This window comes from Rhinopithecus roxellana, chromosome 13, assembly GCF_007565055.1.
Source record: "Rhinopithecus roxellana isolate Shanxi Qingling chromosome 13, ASM756505v1, whole genome shotgun sequence".
NCBI lineage: Eukaryota > Metazoa > Chordata > Mammalia > Primates > Cercopithecidae > Rhinopithecus > Rhinopithecus roxellana.
Genome location: NC_044561.1, coordinates 63470072 through 63485131, shown reverse-complemented (window position 1 = coordinate 63485131; position 15060 = coordinate 63470072). Strand labels below are relative to the sequence as shown.

General features: G+C 38.8%; 1 pseudogene; it reads left to right on the top strand.

Annotated features, from left to right (window-relative positions):
* The first annotated feature begins 700 nt into the window (after nucleotides 1-700).
* On the top strand, nucleotides 701-1849 carry LOC104656661 (annotated as a pseudogene).
* Nucleotides 1850-15060: the final 13211 nt, after the last annotated feature.

The window sequence follows — 15060 nt, the reverse complement described above, 5'->3', positions numbered from 1 at the left end:
ATTTGCTATGCTTTTTTATCTTGTGTTTTTTTTTTTTACTTATGTTAATCTAGATGCTCATACTCAGTGCTTTAAAAATAAAGATAAGACTTCTGAGAGTTAATAGAAATTATTTTACTAACTTTTCCCTTTAAACCATATCATTTATGTCTTTCTGATGGAGTATCTATTGCACTTTGTTTTAAATCTCATTTTTACAGCATTTTGACCTGTCAAGAAGCGTTCAATATGAGGCTTTGAACAAACTATTTTCTAAAAGGTGATATGGATTTGCATTGTCTCATAAATACATATGTGAGTTCAAGTATTTAAAACAAGATTTATTTTGTTTGAGAATATAGGGTTATAGAAAATGTATGAGGATATGATTTGCTGCTGTTATGAAACCTGTGGCTCAGGGGAGAAAATATTTACATTTTTCTAACTCATATATTCATGTCTAAAATTAGCATATTAGTTTAGGTGTTTATTTAAATTATTCCTACCTTTTAATTTCTATGATTAATTTCTTAGAATGATGCTCAAAAAGCCTGAGTCCTCTCCTCTTGCTCTCCTCTCTCCTCCCAGACAACCTGAGCTTCACCACTCGCTCCACCTTCTCTACCATCTATGCAGGCACGGGGGCTCTGGTTCCTGGATCTTCCTGTCCTGCTCCACCAGCTTCCAAGTCGGCTTGGGGTCCAGGGTCCTGACTGCGGGAATGGCTGGGGTTCTGGCAGGAATTGGAGGCATCCAGAATGTGGAGACCATGCAAAGCCTGAACAACTGGCTGGCCTCCTACCTGGACAGACTGAGGAGCCTAGAGACTGAGAAATGGAAGCTGGAGAGCAAAATCCAGGAGCACCTGGAGAAGAAGGGACCCCAGGTCAGAGACTGGGGCCATTACTTCAAGACCATCGAGGACCTGAGTGCTCATATCTTCGCAAATATTGTGGATAATTCCTGCATTGTTCTGCAGATCGACAATGCCCTTATTGCTGCTGATGACTTTAGAGTCACCTATGAGACAGAGCTGGCCATGAGCCAGTCTGCAGAGAGCAACATCCATGGGCTCCGCAAGGTCACTGATGACACCAATGTCACTCAGCCACAGCTGGAGACAGAGATCGAGGCTCTCAAGAAGGAACTGCTCTTCATGAAAAAGTACCACGAAGAGGAAGTAAAAGGCTTACAAGCCCAGATTGCCAGCTCTGGGTTGACCGTGGAAATAGATGCCCTCAAATTGCAGGACCTCACCAAGATCATGGCAGACATTGAGGCCCAATACGATGAGCTGGCTCAGAAAAACCGAGAGGAGCTGGACAAGTACTAGTCTCAGCAGATGGAGGAGAGCACCACAGTGGTCACCACACAGTCCGTCGAGGTTGGAGCTGCTGAGATGATACTCATGGAGTTGAGACACACAGTTCAGTCCTTGGAGATCGACCTGGACTCGATGAGAAATCTGAAGGCCAGACTGGAGAACAGTCTGATGGAGGTGGAGGCCCGCTACGCACTGCAGATGGAACAGCTCAACAGGACCCTGATGCACCTGGAGTCCAAGCTGGCACAGACCTGGACAGAGGGGCAGCACCAGGTCCAGGAGTAGGAGGCACTGCTGAACATCAAAGTCAAGCTGGAGGCTGAGATCGCCACATACCACCCCCTGCTGGAAGACTGTGAGGACTTCAATCTTAGTAATGCCCTGGACAGTAGCAACTCTATGCAAACCATCCAAAAGACCACCACCTGCCAGAGAGTGGATGGCAAAGTGGTGTCTGAGACCAATGACACCAAAGTTCTCAGACATTAAGCCAGCAGAAGCAGGGTACCTTTGGGGAGTAGGAGGCCAATAAAAAGTTCAGAAGTTAAAAAATAAAAAAAGAATGATGCTCAAAGATATTTGTTCCCATATTTCCAGTTACTTCCTTCCTTCCAGCTTTCCTGAATATCTTATTTTATTGTATTATAAATAACTTTTTAGGTGCACTATATTACTCTTTCAAAAAAAACATTTAAAGTGTTTTTTTTAAGCTCAGTAAAATTTAATGGAAAAAAATAAGTTCATAATACAAATAGTTTAAGATTCATTACACTAGTTTGAGGAAAATAATTAATACTAAAAGATAAATAATTAATATGAAAAGAAATGTTTTATGAAATTCAACTCTTTCACTCACCTAGCATTTAAGACCCATTTTTGAAAACAAAATCATTAAGTATAATCAGAACTTATAAAATATTACACAAGTAAAGTGAGTTAATGACTATATCCCTGAAGCAACCAAATTTCTGTAGATGTTTCAAAAATTGACAAAATATTTTAAGCAATCAATTAAGTAAATTTGAATAAACAATTATTATATACTTACCATTGGGTAAATAGGAATTTTTTTAAATACTATGTGATATGGTTTGTTTGTACCCACAATCAAATCTCATTTTTAATTGTAGCTCCTATAATCCCCATGTATCATGGGAGTTATCTGATGGGAGATAATTGAATCATGGGAGGAGATTTTCCCATCCTGTTGTCATGATAGTGAATAAATCTCATGATATCTGATGGCTGTATAAAGGGCAGTTCCCCCTGCACACACTCTCTTGCCTGCTGCCATGCAAGATGTGCCTTTGCTCCTTCTTTGCTTTCTGCCATGATTGTGAGCCTCCCTAGTCACATGGAACTTTAAGTTCATTAAAGCTCTTTTTCTTATAAATTACTCAGTCTTGTGTATTTCTTCATAGCATTATGAAAATGGGTTAATACACTATTTGAGATTCAATGTTGAATAATGCACACACTCTGCCTTCAAGTAATTAATAATGCAATAAAAAGATATGATCAAATTATTTATGGTGATGCTAGTAGATGTTAGGTACTGTGTTAGGTCCTGAGAGTTTGATAGTAAATAAGATATGGAATTGACAGTATAATGGGGAAGTAAATGAGTATGAAAATAATTAAATAACATCTGAAAAGTTTTATGGCATGAATGGTAAGAATGAAGTGGGAATTCAATTGAAAGCCATTTAATTCAATTTTACAAATTTAAGGAAAGTGAGAATGGAATTCCATTCCAAACTTGAAAGACTGGGAGAATTAAACCAAGGAAATAATGTATAGAGAAGCCTACATTAGAGTGAGCCACATTTGGAGAAGTAATGTATTTCACCAAAATTTATATGTTGAAGTCCTAACCCCTAAGACCTCAGAATGTGACTGTATTGGGAAACAGTCTTTAAAGAGGTAATTTTTGGAACTGGATCACTTACTTGCTGGCTGATGGGCCATGAGAACCAGAGAATTGGAGGCACATGGAGTAGTGAAGGTCCCTCACTACAGTTGTACTACAATTGACTACTGAGGAATTCAGATGCGATACTGACGAAATGAAATGAACTGAATTGTGCAATAGCTCAGAACAGTTGTGAGCTGTGGTTAGAATTGGCAGTCATAGGACTGTGGTATCACATGGCTATTATTAAATGCTACAAATATATATTGGAGAAAGATAAGGAGAGACTGACATTGTTAATCAAAGTTTAAGTGACTGTGAAAGTGAGAAGGCTGCTGTGAAAAAGATATTTATCTTTGGTATTTCAAGGGCAGAAACTTTAAAATAAGGTACAAAATTTAATTATAAGTGTAGACTATTTCCAGGCAGGTTGGGTCCTCAACCTCATAATTCTGCTCTTTCTGTAGAGTTTTTTTTTTTTTTTTTTTAACTCTGCAATCCAGATAAGAACACGGATTGGGATGATACACAATGTTCACAGTTGGGGTGGGGAACTTCTGAGTCAATGTCCTTGAGAATGATAAAACCCCAGATCTCCAGAACTCCCTGGGCCTGCAGAAAGGGCTCACTCTTTTCATATAAGTCTGAATCTTACCCCTTATGTAGCATAATTATGTACCTCCTCCCTGAAAATAGAGCCCACCCCCTTTTAGGGATCTATCCATTATTCTTTTCGTGGTCATCAGATTATTAATGAGCGTTAAGTAAAATTAGTTCTGGTCCTGCTAATGGAATAAAGGGGCCTATTCAGCATATACTAGGAAAAGCCTGCAGAGTATCTGGGGACTAGATTCTGTCAGGGCTGTGTCAAAAGGGGAGCAGAAATATCTTGTTAGAAAATGACCATTGTAGAGAAGATCTGTGACATAAGATCAGAAAACTCACCAGCTGATGATGTTTTACGTAAGAACTGGGAAGGCACTCTATTATTAGGGACAACAGCATTGCTGCAAAGCTCAATGATGGCTGTCCTCTCTAGGACATGACTGACAATAAGGGATTTCGTTATAGAATTGGTCTTCTTAAAAACAACAGGAAACAATAGGAATAATTGGATCTCAAAATAATAGAGACCAGATGGCTATGTTTAAATACAGGAAAAAGCAGGAGTACAATTAAGCAATAAACAATGTTGAGACAGAAATTCTCAACTGCAGAGGGTTATGGAAATAATGATTAGAACATAATGTTCTGAGAGGAAGGGAGATGGGTGGCCAGTGAGAGTATTTCTCAATGTATAAGATAAACATGTACATACACCAAAGATGAATAATCAGGAGGTAAGGGCAGAAGGTACAATAAAATTCATCATCACTTGCTTGGTTTCTGGACCTGAGCCAGTACTCAGACTTTGAAACTTTCATTGAAGTAGAGGCACTCTTGAAAAAAAATGGTGTCACAATAATTCTCCCCAAAATGCACCTAATGCCAATTATATGACAATCATACAGTAGAAAAATTAGAGTAATCAGACATTTCAAAAACTATTGAAGTTGTCACTGATGTATGGGCATTGCCATGTATTGAATAATAAAATATGGAGCACTGTTTCTAAAGCTGATTCATGTTCATTGGATCCATTAAACTACCCAGAAGATCATTTTAGCAAATGCACAGCTGGAATAAATATGCTTGATAAATGACAGAACTACCACAGTAGTTTCTTGGCATATGGGATAAGAGACATCTCACTGGGAAAGTGTGCCCAGTTGAAATGTAAATCCAAACCAAAACTGCATTAGAGGTGGGAAAAGAATGGCAGAGATTGTCAAAATCTTGAAAGATGCAAAGAGTAATCTCCAATACATCCCAAGCATATCAACATGGCCCGTACAAAGGTAGATGGATTCTGGCAGAGGAATCTTTAAATAGAGGCTGCCTCAATTGGATCTGCTATTCTATATGTAGCATTTTAAGAGATTAACATAGTTTTTGTTAATGGCTTTTTTTGCCATCCCTTATGAGTGAGGATAAGAATCAATTATGTAGGTGGCACAAACAGTTACTTTGCACTCTCTGACATTGGCAGTGGTGAATGGCTTGTTTTTTTATTCAGAGAATAGGAACTTTTTTCAAAAGAGGGCAGGGGTAGGTGATGTCAGTGGGCATAAAGTATAAAGATCCTTAAAATGCAAGTGAATAGCCATCAAAGAGAATTCTCCATTGAAAGGGCACTGATACACTTTGGCTGTGTCCCCACCCAAATCTTATCTTGTAGTTCCCATAATCCCCACATGTTGAAGGGACCTTGTGGGAGGTAATTGAATTATGGGAGTAGCTTTCCTCTATGCTGTTCTCATGATAGTGACTGTGTTCTCATGAGATCTGATGGTTTTATCAGGTGCGCTCCCTTAGCTCAGCACACATTCTTCCCCTTCCTGCCATCAAGAGAAGTAGGATGTGTTTGCTTCCCCTTTTACCATGTTCATAAGTTTCCTGATGTCTCCCCAGCCCTGTCGGACTGTGAGTCAATGAAACCTCTTTCCTTTACAAATTACCCAGTATTTGGAAGTTCTTTATAGCAGTATGAAAATGGACTAATACAGGTACTAAGCAATCACGTAAACAGAATGGCATAGTTGACAGGCATCAGCAAACCTCTGTCATTGAGTATTGGCTAAGTAATTCACAACAGAGTAGCCAAAAGAGCAGAAATCATAGCTATTCATGGCACCAACAGCACTGGTTTCTACTTCACCAGCCTAATGTTCAAATATCTAATAGAATAAATCAATGTTGAGCCCTCAAAACTTGTTGGCACATTTATTAGGTACTACTACTTTTAATCTGAAAGATCAGTGATTTTTCTTGATTGAGATCAGTATCTATTCCAGCTAAGGATTTGTCTTTCCTGCCCACAGGGCTTTGGCCATAGAAAATTTATAGATTTGCAGATGTGTAATTCAACATTTGATTTTTTAAAACTGTCTTTTTTGACAAGGAACTCATGACCATGGAATCTGCTGGTCACATTGCAGATCATAACACCCAGAAGCTACTATCCTGATAGGGCAAAGAAATATGTTTTAAAGCTGCAGTTGATGTACCCTTTTGGAAGGGATACTTTTAAGTGATGGGGTTCCATGGTTCCATGTTCCATAATGCAGCATTCATTCTAAAGCAATTATCATTTTATGGTGGTGTGTCCCCATTAAGTAGAATACACAGCTACAGATATCAAAGAATGAAAATAGAAGTGTTTCACCCATTGTCGCTTCTAACATGGGAAATTCATGTTTCCTGTCTCCAAGTCTTTAGGTTCCATAGGTCCAAAGTTTCTAGTTTCTTGAGAAGGAATGCCTTCACTGGGAAACATAGTAAGAGTACCTCTGAACTTTAATTTGTGGTTGCCACCTAGTGATTACATCTCTCCATGTCAAAGAAGAGTATCACAATTAGCAAGGGAGGAACCAGGGGTGATATTACACAGGGAGGCAGGGAAGAATTAATTTGGTATTCGGGTGAAACATTGGGGTGTCCCTTGCTACTCTTCTGTCCAAATTGTATTTCAAATGGACAAGTGCAGTGGTCACATCCCGAGAAATGCACGCTGAAGATGGATAAGCCCAGACACCTCTGGAATGCATGTATGACTCACTCTACTTTCTAATGCAATTAGGCTAACAGAGACGCTAAGAGAGGGTGTGGGGCACGTAAACTAGGCAGACAGGATAAGAGTTGCCTGCAGAATTGCTACACCACTGTAAAACATTCTCTGTCCAATTAATCTTCCTTTTCTAAGTTTCTCTGTGAAAGAGAACAAGAATCTTAGAGAATCTGCAGCAAGCTGGGGTTGATTCGTGTTCTGGATATTATGTACTGCAATAGATACTTCCTGAGCCTCCAACATCACTCTTTGGAAATGAGGCATTCATTCATCCAGCTACCAGGAATGATACCAGCTAGCTCACTAAGGCCAGCTGTTGGCTCATCTGAGGTTTTCCTAAAGATTTGTCTTTCCAGAAAGAGACCCATTTTTCAACGTTCTTAACCATCCTTCAACGGTCAGGCAAAATGGTGAATGCCTTCGTATAAAGACACAACTGTTTTGCCTCAAATTGGAACAACTCAGAAGGGCCATTTCAACTTTAGAGCTTCCTGTGGTATTAACTAAAGCCTATTTTTGCAAGTGCATTGCAATTCAACTCCTCTTTATTTTGAGCCCACTCTTCCCTCTTCTCCCATCAGCGGTGTTCCCCTGAAATTTTCTAGCTACAAATTTCCATCCTTAAGTCCATTTCTAGGACGTCCTGCCAAATACAGGAACCAGGAACAAAAGCAAATTAGAAGACACATGCAAAGAACGTAGTTGATGTTTATGGTGCTTTGGGATCTGCAGGAGCCTCGTTGGATACACGGACTTGGAGCTCATTAAGGTGGTCTGAGCTGGAGATGTATTTCGAAGACAGCCTCATAGAGATGGTAATTGAAGTAATGGGAATAAAGGAGATCACCTAGTGCAAGTGTTACAGTGAGAAAAGACTGAAGCCTAGGACAGAATTCTGAAGAAACAGCAAATTCTATGGGTGGGTGAACGGTTAATTTCCAGTAAGGAAAAGTGGATATTCAGGATGGAAAAAAAATCATTTAAGAAGAAGGGTCCTCAATCAATACAACTAATGCTGACAAGTCAGGATAGATAAAGTATGAAGAGCTACCCTTTACAGAAAAGTTAGCACTGGTCTGTTGGACAAGAGCGAAATACAGTGGTGGAGGCAGGAAATCAGATTGCAGTAGCATAAACAATATGTGATAAAGACCTGGAATCATTGACTTACGTCTTTCAAGAGATTTAATTGTGAAAGGGAAAGATGACTGAAATGAGACATGGGATTTAACGAGGTTTTACAATTTTTATTTATTTAGTAGAGATGGAGTTTCTCCACGTTGGTCAGTCTGGTCTCGTGCTCCCAGTCTTAGGTGATCCACCTGCCTTGGCCTCCCAAAGTGCTGAGATTACAGGCATGAGCCACCATGCCTGGCCTAAAACCTTTTGATGTTCACAATCCACAGGGGGAAAGAAGTTTAGCTACTTTTAAAGAGCTGACTATTAATTGTTTGATTACTTTGGGCTACATTTAAGTTACGAAGTCCTGGGTAGTAGTTAGGGGTTGATTTAGTTCTACTTCTTAGACAAGGTATTATACTTACATAGCTGTTAATGATTTCTACATGGCTTTCTAATTGTTGAATTTCTACTGACTCTTGGTCAAAATCACCAGGTAACTAGTCATAAATACCTGTCCAATAGGGAAGAGCAGTGATAAAGTAATCAGATAGTGTGGTAGAGTTTTACCTTAGTATAATACATTCTATCAGGCAGAAGTCAAATGTTCAATCAACACCAGATCACTGACTGCAGTGAAAAACATCAGGGAATTGTTTCGAAGGTGAAGATTGTATAATGGGTTAAAATAAAATAATGCCATTTTTTGTTGTTGTTGTCGAGAGGGAGTTGCTCTGTTGCCCAGGCCGGAGTGCAGGGGCATGATCTCAGCTCACTGCAACCTCCGCCTCCCAGGTAGAAGCGATTCTCTTGACTCAGCCTCCAGAGTAGCTCGGATTACAGGTGTGCACCACCACGCTCTGTTAACTTTTGTATTTTTAGTAGAGATAGAGTTTCACCATGTTGGTCAGGCTGATCTTGAACTCCTTCCTGACCTCATGCAATCCACCTGCCTCAGCCTCCCAAAGTGCTGCGATTACAGGCATGAGTCACTGCACCTGGCCCCATTTGTTTTGAATGTCAATTTTGAAGAAGCACACTCTACATGTTTGAATAATTTGTTTTGAAAACATTATCAAGAACATAAACTTTATTTGATGTCAAAGTTAAATTCAGCTTAACAGTGTGAAATAAATGTGAGGATAAGGAAACGAATAATTGCTTTGCATAAAGTCAGTAGTCTCCGTGTTGATTGAATTGATATAAAGGCAAGTTGTGACTGGAAATCAAATGTATAGAGAAAATGAAGCAGTGAAGGATTTCTATGTGTACTAGATCTTGTTACTACCACCTCAAAAGAAAGCTGCATTTTTTTTGTTCTTTGTGTTTCTGTCCCCTGCAGTTGTTGATAATTGATAAAGTGGTATAAATCCTACTTGATGACAACCATTCAATAACCTGGCCAACTACCTTTGATTAGTAGCTTCCATTAAATAGATAAGCTAGACAAATCATATGGTACGCAATGGACTTGAAAAGCTAAGAAATTAAGTCATCTGATGACAGTGCTAAAACTGGAAAGGCATGTGCTTTATGGCATGATCACACACTGGACCTTGAGCAAGGCAGAGAAATCAAAGGCAGACGCTCCAGTTGGAGACACATTTGCAGGGAGAGACTGGGGTGAGGGAAAGAGAAAGAAGAAAGAAACAGAAAGGGAAGGAGGTGGAGAAGAGGGAGAGAGAGAGAGAGAGAGAGAAGGAGGAGTAGAAGAAAATTGCTCTCCTAAGAAAATTCCTCTTCTCCATGTTAAATCACGACCTCCTGGAACATGACACATGTGATGCACCATGTTTTAAAATAATTAAATATAACATGTCAAAGGCTATTATACACCACAAAGCAGAGAGAGAGAGAGAGAGAGAGAGAGAGAGAGAGAGAGAGAGAGAGAGAAGGCTGGGGGTAGGGACAAAGGATGAGGGATTAGAAATGGAGAAAGCAAGAGAGAAACAGACAGAAGACTGTTGGGTTTGCAGATCTTCCATGACTCCTTCCAGTCCAAGGCCTCTTGTTGACATTTTCTTAATGATCAGGCATCTGTGTCTTTCCGTGCACCTTAACATTTTTTAATAATCCTATTGCTTGCAATTTAAAGTTTATTCTAAATATGAAAGACAATTTGTGGGAAATGATGAAGGATATGGGTTTAAAGGGTATACAAAAAGAATAAAGATAAACAGGAAAGGAAAACAAGAGGCCAGAGCAAACTGGAGGTAGTAAGTGAGAAAATTTTTGCAAATAAAGCTTTGAAAGGCAGTGTGAGACTCTGTAGATTTGAATCATGAGCTCTACTATTGGGTCTGTCCTTTTGCCTTCCTTGAATTTCATATGTTCACGGATGTGTACAACGACTGTTTCCCAATGTTGATTCATGATTTGCAAAGTCCAGTGTCTATATTTTTACAGCGACATAGGTCTATCTATTTTCAGTTTTAAATACGTAAATATTAGTGCTTTTGAGACATTTTTTAGACTTAGAACAAGTTATATGAATTATAGTGTAACATCTGTTTCTAAAATACAAAGGAAATATTCTTATCATGTTTAAGCACTTATTTTGGGAGGAGGTAGTTTCAATAATTTACAGTTTTGATCTTGTCCATTTTATTTTTTCTCTATTTACAACATTGTGAGTCTAGTGGGATCCAGTAATAAAGGATTGAATTCTTAAGGCTGTTTGGGGGAATGCATTCAGAATGTTAGCATCTTTTACTGCATCTACTAAATGTATTCACGTTTGACACGTAACATGCTCATGAAAATGATGAACCCAAGGAGAAAATTAGACATGACACTGTCTTCCACACAATGAAGAGAGAAAAGGCAGGAAGAAAATATATATATAGCTTATTTTTGTTACTCTGGGTAATTTGTGGACATCAATTCTCTAGCATCTACTTTTATTTCCTAAGAATATTCCTCTCCTCCATGTTAAATCATGACCTCCTGGGACATGACCTGTGTGATGTACCATGTTTTAATACAATTAGATATAACATGTCAAGGGCTATTACACACCACAAAGCAAACAAAACAGAGGAGGTAGGAATAAGAAGGAGCCACAAAGCTCCAGACGACTTATTTCATAGTGTTTGGAATATTAGTAGCTGACACAGCATACTTCAACTTGAAGGAAGAGAAGATGAATAATGTTGTTATTCTTGGCTCTGCTTCTATGAAAGGGTTACCTTGGACTGCAGAATAACAATCAAACTGAGAAAGAAAAACGATATAAAAGAAACTGTCAAGTAATCTCTCTATCAACATAGTTTTCCATAAGGCTTATAAAATCACAACCTAAGAATGGAACTGATGTAATCATAGTTTGTAACTGAGATTTATAATCAATACACCAACATATGTTTGCATTTAAAATATTGTACATATACACACCCGCTTAATAAAAGTTCTTGAGCAGTTAATGTATGCTTGGACATATAGATGGAAAGAACAACTTTATCTTCTCAGAATAATGAAAGAAAGAACTATTTAAACAGAACTAAAATACATCAGTGATATCATCAATGTATCTGAGAATGTGCCTATGTGTGTGTGCGTGTTTGTGTGTATGATGTGTGTGTCTCCCCCAAATTTGATAGAAAGTCAGTACTCTCCAGTGCAGTCGTCTCCCCAGTCAATGCTAGATGCATATTAGAATTCCACAGTTTCTCTTTTTTCTCCACTAAACATTCGTTTTTTCCTGAATGAAACATTCCTCACTTTAGACATTAATTTTACAGCAGACTTAAGCCTGTCTATATAGATAGTCTCTTTCTAAAGCAAGATCCTGACCTCTTTTTTGAAAAAAAATGTTTAATCACCCATTTGTCTGTGATTGCTTGGAAGTATTATACTTTATGCAAGGCTAGGTCAACCACTGCAAGTTGATATTACCATAATTCTATTCTTAAGTCCTGGGAGGTATTTTGCTTTGCTGTTTAGAGTGATGAATGCTTCAATAGAGGTAGGAAAATTGACCTTGCAGCACAGAAAAGGAATAAGTTCTGAATGTCATTATTTCTGATGGATCATATTAATATAAGACTTCTTTTGTATCTGACCTGAGTTGGAATAGTTAGTAGCAGAAGGTAGGAAACAACATTTCAAGAAGTAATAAGTAATAGCATTGAGCAATGAAGTTTGTTAGTATTAGAAAAAGACAAAAATGAATTGGAATGTACATTACTACCTACTTTAATGTCAGAGTATACTCTCACCTCTCTGTTTCCTTATTCAGGACAAAGGGATCTGTTAATTTTTCATTAAATTCAATTATGCACCTATCACTATGCTAAAAGCAATAATTAAACTTTAAATAAAGAACAGTACCTATTGTAAAAGATCTACATCTCAAAGGAGAAAAAGAGAGTATTTAAAGATAATTATAATAAAGGTAATAATGGAGGTAGCTTCCAGGATCAAAGAAAATCATCAGTGGCTAAGTCAGCCAGATTGAGCAAGATAGGCTGGGTAGGGGAGGCGGGGGACAAGGAAGGCTTCACAGTGGAGAAAACAAATGGCCTGATTTGTTTTGGAAGATTGGGAGGAGACTGAAAAGATGAAGAAAGTCATTTTAATCTGAGGAAATGACAAAGCTATAGAGATTGTAGGTGATTCTAGAACATTGAGTATAAGCCTGGGAGCAGTGAAAATTTATGAATGAGATAATGTCAAAAGATTCTACCAGGAGGGCCCTGTGTTCCATGCTAAGCTGTGCATTGATCTAGACCTATGAGATCAGCTTTTGAAGGGTATGAAAAGAGAAGGTACACCTTCAGCTGTGCGTATGAGAGAGATGACTCTGCAGATCTGTGGATGATGGGTTTCAGGACACATTTGAAAAGGAGGGACATTGTGTCTCAGTAGTTAATTGATAGATGACGAGAGGCCTTTAAAGCAGTATCATTAGGGTTAGAGATTAGTGTACTGATTTTTTTTTTTTAAATGAGGCAAGATATGTCTGCCTTTGTGATTAAGTGGTATGGGAGACAAGGGAGAAGAAATACATTTGAATTTCAGCTTTGTAGCTGTGGTAAGTTGATGGACAGTAGTGTCAGCAAATTAGATAAAATATAAAGAGGAGAATTATGGTATGACAATCAGACTGAACAGGTTTGTTTATTTTTGTTTCACTTTAGAACATCAACTAAAATGGCAAGAGGCATACAGGTCCATGAGAAAAAAAAATGGGAAAGAAAACACCTTGAAGAAACCATGTCACTACCTATTTTAAAAGAAAGGGAGGAAATAGACTCTAGCAGAGCGGAGAAAGCTGGACCCTAAGGAGAAAGAGGGGAATGATAAGATAAAACTAGTCCAATTCACTTGACGCCTTGAGGTGTTTTGAGTTTGGAAAGACTGTGGAGGTCCGGTGAAAAATTGGGGGCTGAAGTTAGATGAACCTGATGAATGGCTGAATCATTTATTCTCCCAGGCTGCTAAGAGGACCAGAAGTTTTGTGCCTGGAAAGATTGAACCAGAATGGTCCTGACTCCAGGGTATATGGCACAGAAGCAGACAAAGATGAGGTAATGGACAGAAAATAGGGGCACAGGTAAATATCTTTACATGGGCTCTTACGGGCTCCCAGGCACTTCCAGAATGTTTCTCAACTCTGCTCCCAGAATGTTCTCTGACATGCATATAAACTCTGTCTCACCTCTGGGGTTGGAAATTATTTTCAAAAAAAAAAAAAAAAGAACTGTCAGCAACAGATGAAATACCATGAAATATCTAACCACTAGAAAAGCCTATTTACTTCTAAATAACCTTAGAGGATTTAGCCTTAGAGGATTCAGCTAGAATCCTCCCCAACCAACTGCTTTTCACCTTATAGTCACGTGCCCTACCCCCACTTTGCACTCTACATTAGTATCCTGGGGCTGCTATAAACAATTACTATGAACTTTATGGGTTAAAATAACAGAAGTGTACCCTTTCAAGGACCACACTGTCTCTGAAGGCTTTAGAGAAGAAGGCTTTCTTGCTTCTTTCAGCTCATAATGACTCCAGGCTTGTGGCAGGATCACTCTAATCTGCCTTCATCTTCACTTGGCTTTTTTCCATTTGTGTCTGTCTTCTCTTCTCCTATAAAGATACTTGTTGGATTTAAGATGATCTAAATCTAGGATGATCTCTTTATTAGCTACACCAATTGATATGTTAATTAGGTTCACCACGTTCTAGGTGTGCTAACTCTGACCTAACTAAGTTGTAGGATTTCCCAGTGACTCAAAGCCAATAATATATGCTCAGATTCATTGTTTACTGCAAGGTCTTCACACACTACCAGTCATGCAAATAGTATTCAGCACACAGGCAGTAATAAGAGTAGGGCGGCGAAACACAGCATGGTTTGGGAGACCAGCATGCCAATAGAAGAGTTGAAAGGATATGGAAGTCCTTCAGACGTCAGTCAGCTGCGCAATCACTGCCTCTCTCAGGCAGAGCTTCTAGCAGCAGCTGCCAAAACTGAAAGAAGTCCTCAGTGTTCTCTCAGGCAGAGCTTCCCAAGGCCTCTCGAACAAGGGCAGGACCTGGCTGCTTTCATGATTCTCCCAGGTGGGTCTGTTTTTATTTTAGCTCTGTGGTGTTTCACTTTTATCTGTTCAGGTCTCAGGTGGAACAGGGCAGCAGGAGGTGTATCTGATCACCTCAGTGTATTACATATGTGTATTGCTTTGAGGTTGCTGGTGACCGACACTGGAGTGATAGATTCTTCTTAAGAAGATTAAGAGACCTTGTGACTCAACAATTCATACCGTGAATCATGAGGTGGGTCAAGAGGACCCCAAAGAAAATGGTTTTAGCACTGAAGAAACAACACGTGATAGCTTTTCTACTTCCAACATCATTAAGCACAACTTACATAGTCAAGTTGCAGGTGGAAGGGAGAAATTTTGCACCCAAAACAATAAACCTGAACTTCTTAACAAAGACATTTCTCCTCAATTTCCTTATTTGCTTTGACAATATCTGAATTTACAGCATGATCTTTGTGAATAAAATATTACCACTGTCTACCATGAATATACTATAAATTTCATAACCTTAGTCCTA